Source organism: Chlorocebus sabaeus, chromosome 5, assembly GCF_047675955.1.
Source record: "Chlorocebus sabaeus isolate Y175 chromosome 5, mChlSab1.0.hap1, whole genome shotgun sequence".
Lineage (NCBI taxonomy): Eukaryota > Metazoa > Chordata > Mammalia > Primates > Cercopithecidae > Chlorocebus > Chlorocebus sabaeus.
This window is the reverse complement of record NC_132908.1, coordinates 57,670,291-57,686,588: the sequence shown is the minus strand read 5'-3', so window position 1 is coordinate 57,686,588 and position 16,298 is coordinate 57,670,291.

Below are 16,298 nucleotides of genomic sequence, written 5' to 3'. Positions count from 1 at the left end.
GCTGTTCCTGACTGCAATAATTTGTTATCTACAGGACTCCCACTCTCACTGTGGGGGAAAAGAACAGTTTTGTATCAATACACCACAGACAGCTTATTCACTTGCCCCCCAGAAATTGTTCATTACTTTTAAGAGGAAAGAATGGCTGAAAAATGTGCAGTTTCCTCAGATGGTCATTTGGAAACTACAAACTGCTCCACCTGGACGTCAAACTACACATCAAAAAGAAAACGGTGGAATTCTTTTGAAGTGAAGGACAAGCCCATATTTGGAGCCACATTTGTGACTGTACTGCTGTTTAAATGTGTTAAAGGGCATATACAGATGTACTTAATACAATTTTAGAGAATTCAGGCAAACTGAATGGCAATGAACCATTTTAAAGTATTTTTTAAATACTTACTGATAAACAATAATAAAATTGAACTTGATCTTCATCATAAATAATTTATAAGTTATATATTCAATTCGTAAGTCAGTTTATCATCCTGGAAGCTTGCCTTATTTTGAACTTAATTTAATTTTCATAAAGTATAAATGACTGATGACATCAGTGACCTGCAAGTATTTTAATACAAAGTAATTGTTTTACAAGACACTTTCTCTCGTTGAGCATGCATGTGGTAAAACATTGCCTACCAAATAATATTTATATATACTAATAATTTATTAATTTTTCATGTTTTCTTTAAAGGCATATATAATACCAATTTTAGCTTTTTGTTCATAAGAAAAATCAGACTAACCACATTTAGCTAGTACATTTATTTTTCATCTTTTATTTATTCAACAATACATATGAGCCCAATGTAATGAGGATACAACAGTGAAGTGGGCAAACATGAAAATTCTTCCCATGAATTAAACAGTCTACTGAAAAGATAAAAAGAATTGGTAGGTAGTAACAACAATAACAACAGCAAAATCAAGGTATGTCTGAGAAACTGTCACAGCCAAGAAGAACCTAAAGAAGGAATGATGATTAGATGTAATAGATCTTAAATGGCACCTGGGACAGAAAAAGGGCATCAGGCTAAAACTAAGGGAACCTGAATTAAGTATGAATGCTCGTTGTGACAAGTCTATCTAACTAATGTAAGATTGTAATAGGGGAGACTGGGTGTGAGACAACTCTGTATTATGTTCAAAACTCTTCTGAAGATCTGAAAGTGTTCTGAGATAAAAAGATTATTTGTAAAATGTAGTTAGAAGGATTAGTGACAGAGCAATATGGCACCAATAGCATTGGTCTTAATATTTTCAAATCTCCTAATACAGAAAGCAACTCGGAGAACTAGCCCCCACACACCCCCCAAAAAATAAAAATAAATAAATAAAAGCCAACATCTTAAAACAACTAAAACAAAAATAATAAAAACTAGGGGAGAAAGTATTCTTGCAAAGGATAGATAAAAACAGGTGAGGCCAACCACCAAGAGTCACAAGAGGTATGTGGGTTAAGACTGCCATGCGGGAGCAAGCTGAGGTATGACAAAGGAAACTTCTGATCATCCTAAAAGCTGTGGAATAGAAAAATGGTTAACAAGCACTCATTATCTAAAGAAGGGCTCCCTACTGACAGTGGCGGCCACAACTGGGTTTCTGAGTACTACAGTAAATTTTGAGAGTGGGCTTCAGATGTTCCAGTACATGGGTAAGTTCAAAGGGCTCTAGGGCTCCCTTTTATGTTGTTACATAAGGTATAAGGATCGTGTGGGAAGGTCTGATTGCCTGGAATGGCTTGAATTCTCAGGGATATACAGAAAAACCAGCAAAAATCAGAGGCTTGTAATGAGGAGAAACTACTGGAAATAGAACAAAGGTATGGACTTCAGGGGAAAAGGAGAAAGATGATTCAAATAAAAGGGGAGGTGAGGACCAGAAGAAACAGGTAACAAAATGTGCTAGATGGAAAGGCATTCTTTTTTAATTCTTTTGTGTATTCAAGTATGGGGATCTCTATAACCTTAAGACTAATAAGCCTATTCTGTCACACTCTTACCATCCTAGGAAGGAGCCACCTCCCAAGAAGTAAACCTATGTGACTTTTAACAGCTTTATTTAGGTATAATTTGTCTGCAACACACTGCAGATGTATGTATATGTATGTGGTTATATACATATGTATATATAAAACCATCACCACAGATAAGATAATGAATGTATCCAATAACATCCTAACTCTCCATGCCCATTTATAATCCCTCCTTGCCATGTATTCTCCCTGGTACCCAAGCATTGACTGATCTACATCTGTCACTATGTTATTTACTATTTCCTGGAATTACATATGTAAATGAAATAACATACAATGTACTCCTTGTCTTGTTCTTTCTCACCACTATGATTCCAAGATGCCTACAATAGTTTGTACATTTTCATTGTTATTGATGAATATTTAAGTTCTTTCTAAGTTTTGAATCTTGCAAATAAAGCTGCTATGAGCATTTATGTGCAAATATCTTTATGGATTTATGGATTTATGCTTTTATATCTCTTTGTTAAGTATCTAGAAGGGCAAACTGCTCCCCAAAGAGGTCTATGGTTTATTATTTCCACCAGGAGTATCTGAGAGTTCTGATTCTTCTAAATCCTCAGCAACTCTCGGAATGTTCATAAATTTTAATTTTAGCCAATTTAGACGTATGTTGTACTATCTCTTTCAAGTTGAAATTTACATGTTCCTAAAGATTTGGTGGTGCTGAGTTTCTTTCCACATGCTTATTTGCCATTTGTATATCTTCTTCGATAAGGGGGATGTTTACATTTTTGCACATTTTTTAATTGGGTTGCTTGTTTGTTGAGTTTTGAGTCTTTTATGTATTCTGGACCCAATCCCTTTATGGTATTGGCAATTATTTTTTCTTAATTTTGTGCTTTACCTGCTTAGTTTCATAACAGGATCTTTCAAAAAGCAGACATTTTCAAGTCCAATTTATCATTTTGTTTCTTTTATGAATTGTGCTTTTGTGTCATAACTTTAAATGGCTTTGCCTAACTAGAAATCATGAAGATTTATTCTATGTTTTTCTATAGAAATTTTTATAGTTACAGGCTTTATATTTAAGTCCATGATTGATTTTTGAGTTAATTTTTTCTACAATACAATAAAAGGAAGTTCTTTTTATTTTTTATTTTTGGCATATATTTATATACACATATATGGGCACACACATATATATATATATATCAAGCAATTCACCTGCCTATATATATATATAAATCTCCCAAGTGTTTTTGCACCATTTGTTGAAAGGACATTTTTCTCCACTAACTTATTTTTGTAGCTTTGTTGAAGATTATGCCACTAAATATATCTGGTCTGTATCTCAGCCTTAGTATGTACCATTGATCTATCTATTGACACCAATATTACATTTTTCTTAATTATTGTAACTTTGTAACGTGTCTTGAACTGAGACAGTGTAAGCCTCACTAATTGGTTGTTCTTATTCAATTTTGTCTTCAGTAATCTAGGTTCTTTGCAATTCTATATGGAGTTTTGGTCCAGCTTGTCATATTCTAAAACCAAATCATGTTCTGTTGGCATTTTGATTGAGATTGTGTTGAATCTATAATTAATTTAGGGAGAACTGATAAATTATCAGTTTGAGTCTTCTGATCCAGGAAAATGAAAATACTTCTCCATTAATGTATTTGTTATTTCTCTCAAAAATATTGTGTAAGTTTCAGTGTACTGGAATCACATATAGTTTGTCAGATTTATCCCTGAATATGTATTTAATATATCTGACATAAGGATAATTTTTTATTTTCAATTTCTGATATTTCTATATCAGTATCTGGAAATATAATTGGATTTTGTTTATTTGCGTTATATACTACAATGTTGCTAAATTCACTTGTTACTCCTAACACTTTTTTTGTAGAGTCCTTATGATTTTCTTACAATGTAAATTATGTTGACTACAAATAAAGTTCTGTTTTTTACTTTCAAGTATGACAACTTTGATTTCCTTTTCACATCTATTACACTGACTAGAGAATCTGAGTATGATGTTGAATTCAAGCAATGAGAGTGTTTAATATTGCTTTGGAACAAAGCATTCAATTTTCACTATTAAAGTATGTTACTGGCAGATATGTTTGAGGATGTGCTTTATCTGGTTGAGAAGATTCCTTATTATTTCTAGTTTATTTAGATGTTTTGTCAGGAATTGATATAAGATTTTGTCAAATGTATTTTCTGCATCAATTGAGATGATACAAATTCCCATTTTATCTCCTTTGTTGGCTTATTGGGCTTATTAGCTATATCTCCTTTTGGTTTTATTTTAGAGTTTGATTTAGGCATGTTTATATTTAGTGTTTGGTATACATATATGTGTGTGTGCATATATATAACACATGTATATACACACATAAATACATAAGTTATCAGAGTCTATCTTTTATTAAAAGTATATCACTTCATATATAGTATAAGGACCTTAAAGGAGTGTATCCATTTATTCCTTTCTCCAAGTTTTGTACTATGGTACATGTTAGGTCAGCATATATTATAAACATCTAAAGATATTTATTAATTTTGCTTTAAAGACCCAATTATCTCTTTCAGAGATTTAAATAAGAAACTGCCTTAGCATTTACCCATGCGGTAATCATTTCCAATGTTCTCTTATTTGTGTATATTCAGATTTCCATGTATTTTGTCCTTCTACTTAAATTTCTTCTTGCACTGCAAAACTACTGGTGATAATTATTTTAATCTTTAAAGGTCTACACTGTTTTACTTTATCTTTATTTTTGAAAATATTGTCGCTAGTCATAGAATTTTAGGTGGTTGTTGTGTGTGTGTGTTCTCCTCTTTCTGCACATTGCTCCTTTAAAAAAATTTTTTTTTTTTTTTTTTTTTTTTAGGCAGAATCTCACTCTGTTGCCCAGGCTGGAGTGCACTGGTATGATGTGAGTTCATTGCAATCTCCACCTTCCAGGATCAGGTGATTCTCCCACCTCAGCCTTCTGAGTAGCTGGGACCACAGACATGCACCATCAACCCCAGCTAATTTCTGTATCTTTTGTAGAGATTGGTTTTCACTATGTGTCCCAGGTTGGTTTCCAACTCTTGGGCTCAAGCAATTCACCTGCCTTGACCTCCCAAAGTGTTGGGATTACAGGCCGCCATGCCCAGCCTATTCTGTTATTCTTATCTTTGTTCTTCTCTGTGTATTATATCTTTTCCTCTCTGGTTATTTTAAGGTTTTCTTTTTACACTGGTTTTAAGCAACGTGTTTGCCATTTGTGTTGGTGTGGCATTCTTCATGTTTCATTGTTCATTAAGCTTCCTTAATCTGTGGCTTTATGGTTTATATAAACTGCAAAAATTGTTCTCCAATTATTTCTGCAGTATTATTTATGTTCTTCTTCCCTTTGCTTTCGGAATTCTAATTGCACATATAGAAACCACTTGAGGTTGTTCTATGGTTCACTGATGCTCTGTTCTTTTTTTGTGATTATTATTCTGTTCTTGGTCCTTTTAAATCATTTCCATTGCTACGTCTTCAATTTACTAATCTCATAAAAGACAGGCATTGGGGTTTTTGCTCAGAGTTCTCTAATAACATCATACAAGCTTTTTGAGTGTTTGTTTTCTTCAGAGAAGCTTTTGGAGACCTTTGTGGGCATGCTGGGAAAGGTGGTAAAAGGACACTCTATTAGTTTCCTAGAGCTCCTGTTAAAAAGGTCCACAGAGAGGAGGTTCCAAGATGGACAAACAGGAACAGCTCCAGTCTGCAGCTCCCAGTGTGAGCGACACAGAAGACAGGTGATTTCTGCATTTCCAACTGAGGTACTGGGTTCATCTCACTGGGGCTTGTCGGACAGTGGGTGCAGCCCATGGACCAGGGTGGAGCATTGCCTCACCTGGGAAGCACAAGGGGTCAAGGAATTCCCTTTCCTAGCCAAGGGAAACCCTGACAGACAGTACCTGGAAAATCAGGTCACTCCCACCCTAATACTGTGCTTTTCTAACAGCCTTAGTAAATGGCACACCAGGAGATTATATCCTGTGCCTGTCTCAGAGGGTCCCACGTCCATGGAGCCTTGCTCACTGCTAGCACAGCAGTCTGAGACCGAACTGCAAAGCGGCAGCGAGGATGGGGGAGGGGAGTCAGCCATTGCTGAGGCTTGAGTAGGTAAACAAAACAGCCAGGAAGCTCGAACTGGGTGGAGCACACCACAATTCAAGGAGGCCTACCTGCCTCCATAGACTCCACCTCTGGGGGCAGGGCATAGCTGAACAAAAGGCAGCAGAAACTTCTACAGACTTAAATATCCCTGTTTGATAGCTTTGAAGAGAGTACTGGTTCTCCCAGCATGGAGTTTGAGATCTGAGAAAGGACAGACTGCCTCCTCAAGTGGGTCCCTGACCCCCGAGTAGCCTAACTGGGAGACACCTCCCCGTAGGGGCCAACTGACACCTCATACAGCCGGGTGCCCCTCTGAGATGAAGCTTCCAGAGGAAGGATCAGACAACAACATTTGCCGCTCTGCAATATTTGCTGTTCTGCAGCCTCTGCTGGTGATACCCAGGCAAATAGGGTCTGGAGTGGACTTCCAGCAAACTCCAACAGACCTGAAGCTGAGGGTCCTGACTTTTAGAAGGAAAACTAACAAACAGAAAGGACTTCCACACCAAAACCCCATCTGTACATCACCATCATCAAAGACCAAAGGTAGATAAAACCACAATGATGGTGAGAAACCACAGCACAAAAGCTGAAAATTCTAAAAATCAGAGTGCCTCTTCTCCTCCAAAGGAACTCAACTCCTCACCAGCAGCGGAACAAAGCTGGACAGAGAATGACTTTACTGAGTTGAGAGAAGGAGGCTTCAGATGATCGGTAATAACAAACTTCTCCAAGCTAAAGAAGGATGTTCAAACCCATCGCAAAGAAGCTAAAAACCTTGAAAAAAGATCGGACAAATGGCTAACTAGAATAAACAGTGTAGAGAAGACTTTAAATTACCTGATGGAGCTGAAAAATATGGCACAGGAACTACGTGACACATACACAAGCTTCAGTAGCTGATTCGATCAAGTGGAAGAAAGGGTATCAGTGATTTAAGATCAAATGAATGAAATGAAGTGAGAAAGGAAGTTTAGAGAAAAAAGAGTAAAAAGAAACAAACAAAGCCTCCAAGAAATATGGGACTATGTGAAAAGACCAAATCTACATCTGACTGGTGTACCTGAAAGTGACACAGAGAATGGAACCAAGTTGGAAAACACTCTTCAGGATATTATCCAGGAGAACTTCCCCAACCTAGTGAGGCAGGCCAACATTCAAATTCAGGAAATACAGAGAACATCACAAAGATACTCCTTAAGAAGAGCAACCCCAAGACACATAATTGTCAGATTCACCAAAGTTGAAATGAAGGAGAAAATGTTAGGGGTAGACAGAGAGAAAGGTCAGGTTACCCACAAAGGGAAGCCCATCAGAATAACAGCAGATCTTTCAGCAGAAACTCTACAAGCCAGAAGAGAGTGGGGCCAATATTCAACATTCTTAAAGAAAGGAATTTTCAACCCAGAATTTCATATGCAGCCAAACTAAGTTTCATAAGTGAAGGAGAAATAAAATCCTTTACAGACAGACAAATGCTGAGAGATTTTGTCACCACCAGGCCTGCCTTACAGGAGCTCCTGAAGGAAGCACTAAAAATGGAAAGGAACAACCAGTACCTGCCACTGCAAAAACATGCCAAACTGTAAAGAACATCAAAGCTAGGAGGAAACTGCATCAACTAATGAGCAAAATAGCCAGCTAACATCTTAATGACAGGATCAAATTCACACATAACAATATTAACCTTAAATGTAAATAGGCTAAATGCTCCAATTAAAAGACACAGACTGGTAAATTGGATAAAGAGTCAAGAACCATCAGTGTGCTGTATTCAGGAGACCCATCTCACATGCAGAGACATACTTAGGCTCAAAATAAAGGGATGGAGGAAGATCTACCTAACAAATGGAAAACAGAAAAAAGCAGGGGTTGCAATCCTAGTCTCTGATAAAGCAGACTTTAAACCAACAAAGATCAAAAGAGACAAAGAAGACCATTACATAATGGTAAAGGGATCAATTCAACAAGAAGAGCGAACTGTCCTAAATATACATGCAACCAATACACGAGCACCCAGATTTGTAAAGCAAATCCTTAGAGACCTACAAAGAGACTTAGACTCCCGCATAATAATAACGGGAGACTTTAACTCCCCACTGTCAACATTAGACAGATCAATGAGACAGAAAGTTAACAAGGATACCCAGGAATTGAACTCAGCTCTGCACCAAGTGGACTTAATAGACATCTACAGAACTCTCCACCCCAAATCAACAGAATGTACATTCATCTCAGCACCACATCACACTTATTCCAAAATTGACCACATAGTTGGAAGTAAAGCACTCCTCAGCAAATGTAAAAGAACAGAAATTATAACAAACTGCCTCCCACCACAATGCAATCAAACAAGAACTCAGGATTAAGAAACTCACTCAAAACCACTCAACTACATGGAAACTAAACAGCCTGCTCCTGAATGACTACTGGGTACACAACGAAATGAAGGCAGAAATAAAGATGTTCTTTGAAAGCAATCAGAACAAAGACACAACACACCAGAACCTCTGGGACACATTTAAAGCAGTGTGTAGAGGGAAATTTATAGCACTAAATGCCCACAAGAGAAAGCAGAAAAAATCTAAAATTGACACCCTAACATCACAATTGAAAGAACTAGAGAAGCAAAAGCAAACACATTCAAAAGCCAGCAGAAGGCAAGAAATAACTAAGATCAGAGCAGAGTTGAAGGAGACAGAAACACAAAAAACCCTTAAAAAAATCAATGCATCCAGGAGTTGGTGTTTTTGAAAAGATCAACAAAATTGATAGACTGCTAGCAAGACTAATAAAGAAGAAAAGAGAGAAGAATCAAATAGATGCAATAAAAAATGATAAAGGGGATATCACTACAAATCCCTCAGAAATACAAACTACCATCAGAGAATACTGTAAACACTTCCACTCAAATAAACGAAAATCTAAAAGAAATTGATAAATTCCTGGACAGATATACCCTCCCAAGACTAAACAAGGAAGAAGTTGAATCCCTGAATAGACCAATAACAGGCTCTGAAATTGAGGTTATAATTAATAGCCTACCAATCAAAAAAAGCCCAGGAACAGATGGATTCACAGTCAAATTCTACCAGAGGTACAGAGAGGAGCTAGTACCATTCCTTATGAAACTATTCCAATCAAAAGAAAAAGAGGAAATCCTCACTAATTCATTTTATGAGGCCAGTGTCATCCTGATACCAAAGCCTGGCACAGACACAACAAAAAAAAGGGAATTTTAGACCAATATCCCTGATGAACATCAATGTAAAAATCCTCCATAAAATACTGGCAAACCGAATCCAGCAGCACATCAAAACACTTATCCACCACGTTCAAGTGGGCTTCATCCCTGTGATGCAAGGCTGGTTCAAAATATGCAAATCAATAGAAATAATCCATCATGTAAACAGAATCAAAGACAAAAACCACATGATTATCTAAATAGATGCAGAAAAGGCCTTTGACAAAATTCAGCAGCACGTCATGCTAAAAACTCTCAATAAACTAGGCATTTATGGGATGTATCTCAAAATAATAAGAGCTATTTATGACAAACCCTCAGCCAATATCATACTGAATGGGCAAAAACTGGAAGTAATCCCTTTGAAAACCGGCACAAGACAGGGATGCCCTTTCTCACCATACCTATTCAACATAGTGCTGGAAGATCTGACCAGGGCAATCAGGCAAGAGAAACAAATAAAGGGTATTCAATTAGGAAAAGAGGAAATCAAATTGTCCCCATTTGCAGATGACATGTTTGTATATTTAGAAAACCCCATCATCTCAGCCCAAAATCTCCTTAAACTGATAAACAACTTCAGCAAAGTTTCAAGATACAAAACAATATGCAAAAATCACAAGCATTCCTATACACCAATAACAGACAAAGCAGAGAGCCAAATCATGAGTGAACTCCCATTCACAATTGCTTCAAAGAGAATAAAATACCTAGGAATCCAACTTACAAGGGATGTGAAGGACCTCTTCAAGGAGAACTACAAACCACTGCTCAGTGACATAAAGGAGGACACAAACAAATGGAAAACATTCCATGCTCATGGATAGGAAGAATCAATATTGTGAAAATGACCATACCGCCCAAGGTAATTTTTAGATTTAATGCCATCCCCATCAAGCTCCCAATGACTTTCTTCACAGAATTGGAAAAAACTATTTTAAAGTTCATATGGAACCAAAAAAGAGCTCACATTGCCAAGACAATCCTAAGTCAAAAGAACAAAGCAGGGGCATCACGCTACCTGACTTCAAACTATACTACAATGCTGCAGTAACCAAAACAGCATGGTACTGGTACCAAAACAGAGATATAGACCAATGGAAGAGAACAGTTCCCTCAGAAATAACACTACATATCTACAACCATCTGACCTTTGACAAACCTGACAAAAACAAGAAATGAGGAAAGGATTCCATATTTAATAAATGGTGCTGGGAAAACTGGCTAGCCAAATATAGAGAGCTGAAACTGGATCTTTTCCATACACTTTATACAAAAATTAATTCAAGATAGATTAAAGACTTAAATGTTAAACCTAAACCATAAAAACTCTAGAAGAAAACCTAGGCAATACCATTCAGGACATAGGCATGGGCAAGAACTTCATGACTAAAACACCAAAAGCAATGGCAGCAAAAGCCAAAATTGACAAATGGGATCTAGTTAAACTAAATATCTTCTGCACAGCAAAAGAAACTACTATCAGAGTGAACAGGCAACCTACAGAATGGGAGAAAATTTTTACAATCCACTCATCTGACAAAGGGCTAATATCCAGAATCTACAAAGAACTTAAACAAATTTACAAGAAAAAAATTAAACAACCCCATCAAAAGTGAGCAAAGGATATGAACAGACATTTATCAAAAGAAGACATTTATGTAGCCAACAGACACATGAAAAAATGCTCATCATCATTGGCCATCAGAGAAATGCAAATCAACACCACAATGAGATACCATCTCACACCAGTTAGAATGGCAATCATTAAAAAGTCAGGAAACAACAGGTGCTGGAGAGGATGTGGAGAAATAGGAACACTTTTACACTGTTGGTGGGACTGTAAACTAGTTCAACCATTGTGGAAAACAGTGTGGCAATTCCTCAAGGATCTAGAACTAGAAATACCATTTGACCCAGTCATCCCATTACTGAGCATATACCATAAGCATTATAAATCATGCTGCTATAAAGACACATGCACTTATATGATTATTGTGGCACTATTCACAATAGCAAAGACTTGGAACCAACCCAAATGTCCATCAATGATAGACTGGAATAAGAAAATGTGGCACATATACACCATGGAATACTATGCAGCCGTGAAAAAGGATGAGTTCATGTCCTTTGTAGGGACATGGATGCAGCTGGAAACCATCATTCTCAGCAAACCATCCCAAGGACAGAAAACCAAACACCACATGTTCCACTCATAGGTGAGAACTGAACAATGAGATCTCTTGGATTACAGAGTGGGGAACATCACACACAGGGACCTGGCCTATTGTGGAGTGGGGGGACTGGGGAGGGATAGCATTAGGAGATATACCTAATGTAAATGATGAGTTAATGGGTGCAGCACACCAACATGGCACATGTATACATGTGTAACAAACCTGTACATTGTTCACATGTACCCTAGAACTTAAAGTATAATAATAAATAAATAAATAAAATAAAATAAGTAATATGAGACAAATAAATAAATAAAATAAAATTCAATTATTTTATTTGAAATTTTAAAAAAAGGTCCACAAATTGAGTGACTTAAATGACAATAAAAATTATTGTTTCGCAATTCTAGAGACTAGAAGTCTAAAATCAAGGTATTGGCAGGCTTATTTTTTTTCCCCAGGGCTCAGGACTCTGTCCTTTTGTTTTGTCTCATGAGACAGAGTCTCATTCTGTCACCCAGACTGGAGTGAAGTGGCGTGATCTCGGCTCACAGCAACCTCTGCCTCCTGGGTTCAAGAGATTCTCATGCCTCAGCCTCCCAAGTAGCTGGGATTACAGGCAAGTGCCACCACACTGACTAATTTTTGTATTTTGTAGTAGAGATGGGGTTTCATCATCTTGGCCAGGTTGGCCTCAAACTCCTAATTTCAGGTGATCCACCTCCCTTGGCCTCCCAAAGTGCTGGGATTACAGGCATGAGCCACCGCGCCCAGCATCAAGACTCTGTTCTGTTGCTCTCTCCTAACTTCTGGTGATGGCCAGCAATCCTTGGCATTTCTTGAATTATAAATGCATCACTCTAATGCACTCTAATCTCTGCCTCCATCTTCACATGGTGTTCTTCCCATATCTCTGTGTCTTCACACATTTTTTTAAGGGCAGCACACGTATTGGAACAGGGGCCTACCCTACTGCTGCATGACCTCAACTAAACACATCTGCCTCACTTTATTTACAAATATGACCACATTCTGAGCCAGCAGGAATTTGGTTTCAACATATCTCTTTTAGGAGAAACAATTCAGTCCCTAACAGATGCACTCGTATCTTAATGTAAGAAGTATTCCCCCAAAGGCTCACAGGGTCAAACTGGAGGACAATGCCTTAAAAGGTGATTAATCTTTACAAATTGCAGGGTGAAAATAAATAAGTCCTTGGCCTCAAGAAAAGGTTATTTTTGAACAGCAGTTCTTTAATGCAGCACTTATATTTTATTAATAATTAATAAATGATTAATGCAGATTGCTTTCTTCCAAATAAATTATCAGAATGTGTTGTAACAGATGTGAATAAATCATGGGCTCTAGCTCATGAGTTGTCTGCATAAATGTCAAGAGTATAATATATTATATTTAAATATTAGTTATGTGTCTGAAATATGAGCTAGGACTCAACTGTAATATATTAACCACTATTTCTATCAATGAGTTATTAATTATTGAAACTCAACGTATTCTGAAATAACTTTCTGGATGTTTTATTGTTGAAAGCATATATTGACGCTGATTTAATTTCTCTTTTCCTTTTAGGGGTATATAATTAGATTGGAAAAACATCATCTATGACAATTACAGGTAGTCCAAAACATCAGCAATACAGTAAAAAAGTTATACTACAGTGTTCCTCCCTATTAAGAAACGGAATTGTTTATTCAAAGAATTTTAAGTTATTCTTTTCACAAAAATAACATTTACATGAGAATAAACTAGCAGAATCATCATCATCTAATCATCATCACCATCATCACTGAAACCATGTACTGAGTGCTGACTTTGTGTTTGGCATTGAGAATAATGCTCTAAAAAATTATTCCAACCTCAAAATAATCTTAAGACTTAACTATTATTTTACTTACGCATGAGAGAACTGAGTTTTGAAGATGTTAGAAAAATTCCAGTACACAGTTAACAGGTAAGAGCTAGTATTCAAATTCAAAAAGTCTAACTCTAGAGACAGTGCTACTAATTTTTTATATCCCAAGAGGATCTGGGCTTCAGGACAAGGAAACTTGGAAAGGTTATGCTGTTTGAACATGATCATTCATTGAAACACTTGGGATTTGATGTCCCTCACTTATAATTTGGAAGTATTAAAGATAATAACTAATGTGTATAGTGCATTCAATAATCCACTTCTTTTTTTTTTCTTTTTTTTTTTATTATACTTTAAGTTCTAGGGTACATGTGCACAACGTGCGGGTTTGTTACATATGTATAAATGTGCCATGTTGGTGTGCTGCACCCATTAACTCATCATTTACATTAGGTATATCTCCTAATGCTATCCCTTTCCCCTCCCCCCTTCCCCCTCCCCACAATAGGCCCTGGTGTGTGATGTTCCCCTTTCTGTGTCCAAGTGATCTCACTGTTCAATTCCCACCTATGAGTGAGAACATGCAGTGTTTGGTTTTCTGTTCTGGCAATAGTTTGCTGAGAATGGTGGTTTCCAGCTGCATCCATGTCCCTGCAAAGGACACGAACTCATCCTTTTTTGTGTCTGCATAGTATTCCATGGTGTATATGTGCCACATTTTCTTAATCCAATCTGTCACTGATGGACTTTTGGGTTGATTCCAAGTCTTTGCTATTGTGAATAGTGCTGCAATGAACATACGTGTGCATGTGCCTTTATAGCAGGATTTACAATCCTTTGGGTATATGCCCAGTAATGCGATGGCTGGGTCAAATGGTATTTCTAGTTCTAGATCCTTGAGGAATCGCCACACTGTTTTCCACAATGTTGAACTAGTTTACAGTCCCACCAACAGTGTAAAAGTGTTCCTATTTCTCCACATCCTCTCCAGCACCTGTTGTTTCCTGACTTTTTAATGATCGCCATTCTAACTGGGTATCTCATATCCAGAACTTACAAAGAACTCAAACAAATTTACAAGAAAAAAACAACCCCATCAAAAAGTGGGCAAAGGATATGAACAGACACTTCTCAAAAGAAGACATTCATACAGCCAACAGACACAAGAAAAAATACTCATCCTCACTCACCATCAGAGAAATGCAAATCAAAACCAAATAATCCACTTCTTAGTGTTTTACATATATTAGCTCATTTAATCCTCAAAACAACAGAAGGTGGTGAATTTCGCACTCCTCTTTTACAGATGACAAAACTGAGACACAGTAATAATAACTTTTCCAAAGCTATACATTAATAATTGTACAAAATATGAAACTAAATTCTGTCTACAAAACCTCTGCTCATAATAACCATATTATTCTATGTATTTGTATGGTTATGTACATATGCCTACATGTACATGTGTATTTAAATAGAAGATTCCCACTGTCTTTCAACTATGAGCATCTGTGACTCTCTGTTTTATATGTATCATTTTAGTTTTATTTCTGGGTCTTTTCTCCATTGCCCAAGAGCATTTTAAGGTGAGTTGTACTCCGAACTCCCATTAGAAGAAATACTTTTGTCAATTGGGAAGCACTAAACAAGCATTAGAAATTGTCCACTTTCCAAAATCCAAATTAACCCAATGGGGACTAAGATGTCCCAAGTACATGATGGTGAGCAAAGCAAGAATAAAATATGACTAGTCCAGGTTCTCTGTGATTGTTTCCAAAATACTCTTTCATTCTTATCTTCCGTCAGGCTCTACGTGACTGCCAGACCCCAGTTTGGTCCAAACTCCTGGATGCCAAATGCATACTTCTTCTCTTACCCTTGTGTCTTGAATGCCTTGGCCTAGAAGTACCAAATGCCAGTATTAAGATCAAAGGGAGTAAACTGGGGACCTGAAAATTTAAGAAGAATTGAGTGATGACGTAAAACACCTGTTATGTGTTGATTATCTTCGGTTGTATGTTTTGGTTTGAAATATGACATTTCAGCTGTGTATTTCAAACTGCCTGTCCTAACGTTATTTCATCATAGGTTTAAGTAACACCTATGATGTGGCTGAGAGTAGAGCTGTGCAAAAAACCCATTTCATCTTCTTCCTAAGTCTACAGCTAACCCACATTTACTGGCTACTCTGGTGATCACGTAAGTAGCTCATGTAATATTCTGCTCCTGTAGTGATTAGAACTGATGCTCACTGCAACTGGGAATGGTTCACAGAAAGCTTCATGAATACTGATGTCCTTTAGTCCTTTCCTGAGTAGGATAAAAGATAATACAATGGTCTCGTGGAAAGTGGCCAAGCCGCAAGAAACAAGGGGCCTAGATTCCTCAGTTTACCACTTGGAGTTGAGTTGCCCATTGATCTTTATTCCAGGTGAGCAAAAATAGACTTCTCTTATGTTTGAACAGATGTATCCTTCTGAGGCATTTGTTACTGTAGCCAGTGTTATTGTAAATAATGCATAAATTAAAATAAATAAATAAGTAGTCAAAAGTTGTCATTAGTAAAACGTATACTTAGGGGAAGCAGGCATTCTCTCCACTTTCCAGATAGCTAAACTTCTGGCTGCACAATTTTTTGCTAACCTCTCCAGCTTCATCCCATTTCAATCTTTCCTCAAGCCCACTAAATTCCAAGAGAACGCTAAAAATATATGTCTAATTTTTTCATCTATATCTTCTGTTTTCTAGGCCCAAGTGTTGTTTTCTGGCATCTTTTCATGGCTATCTCCTTTTTTAGCTTTCAGATGTTATTACAAATATGGAGATTGCACTACCCAGTACTACAAGGCTATCTG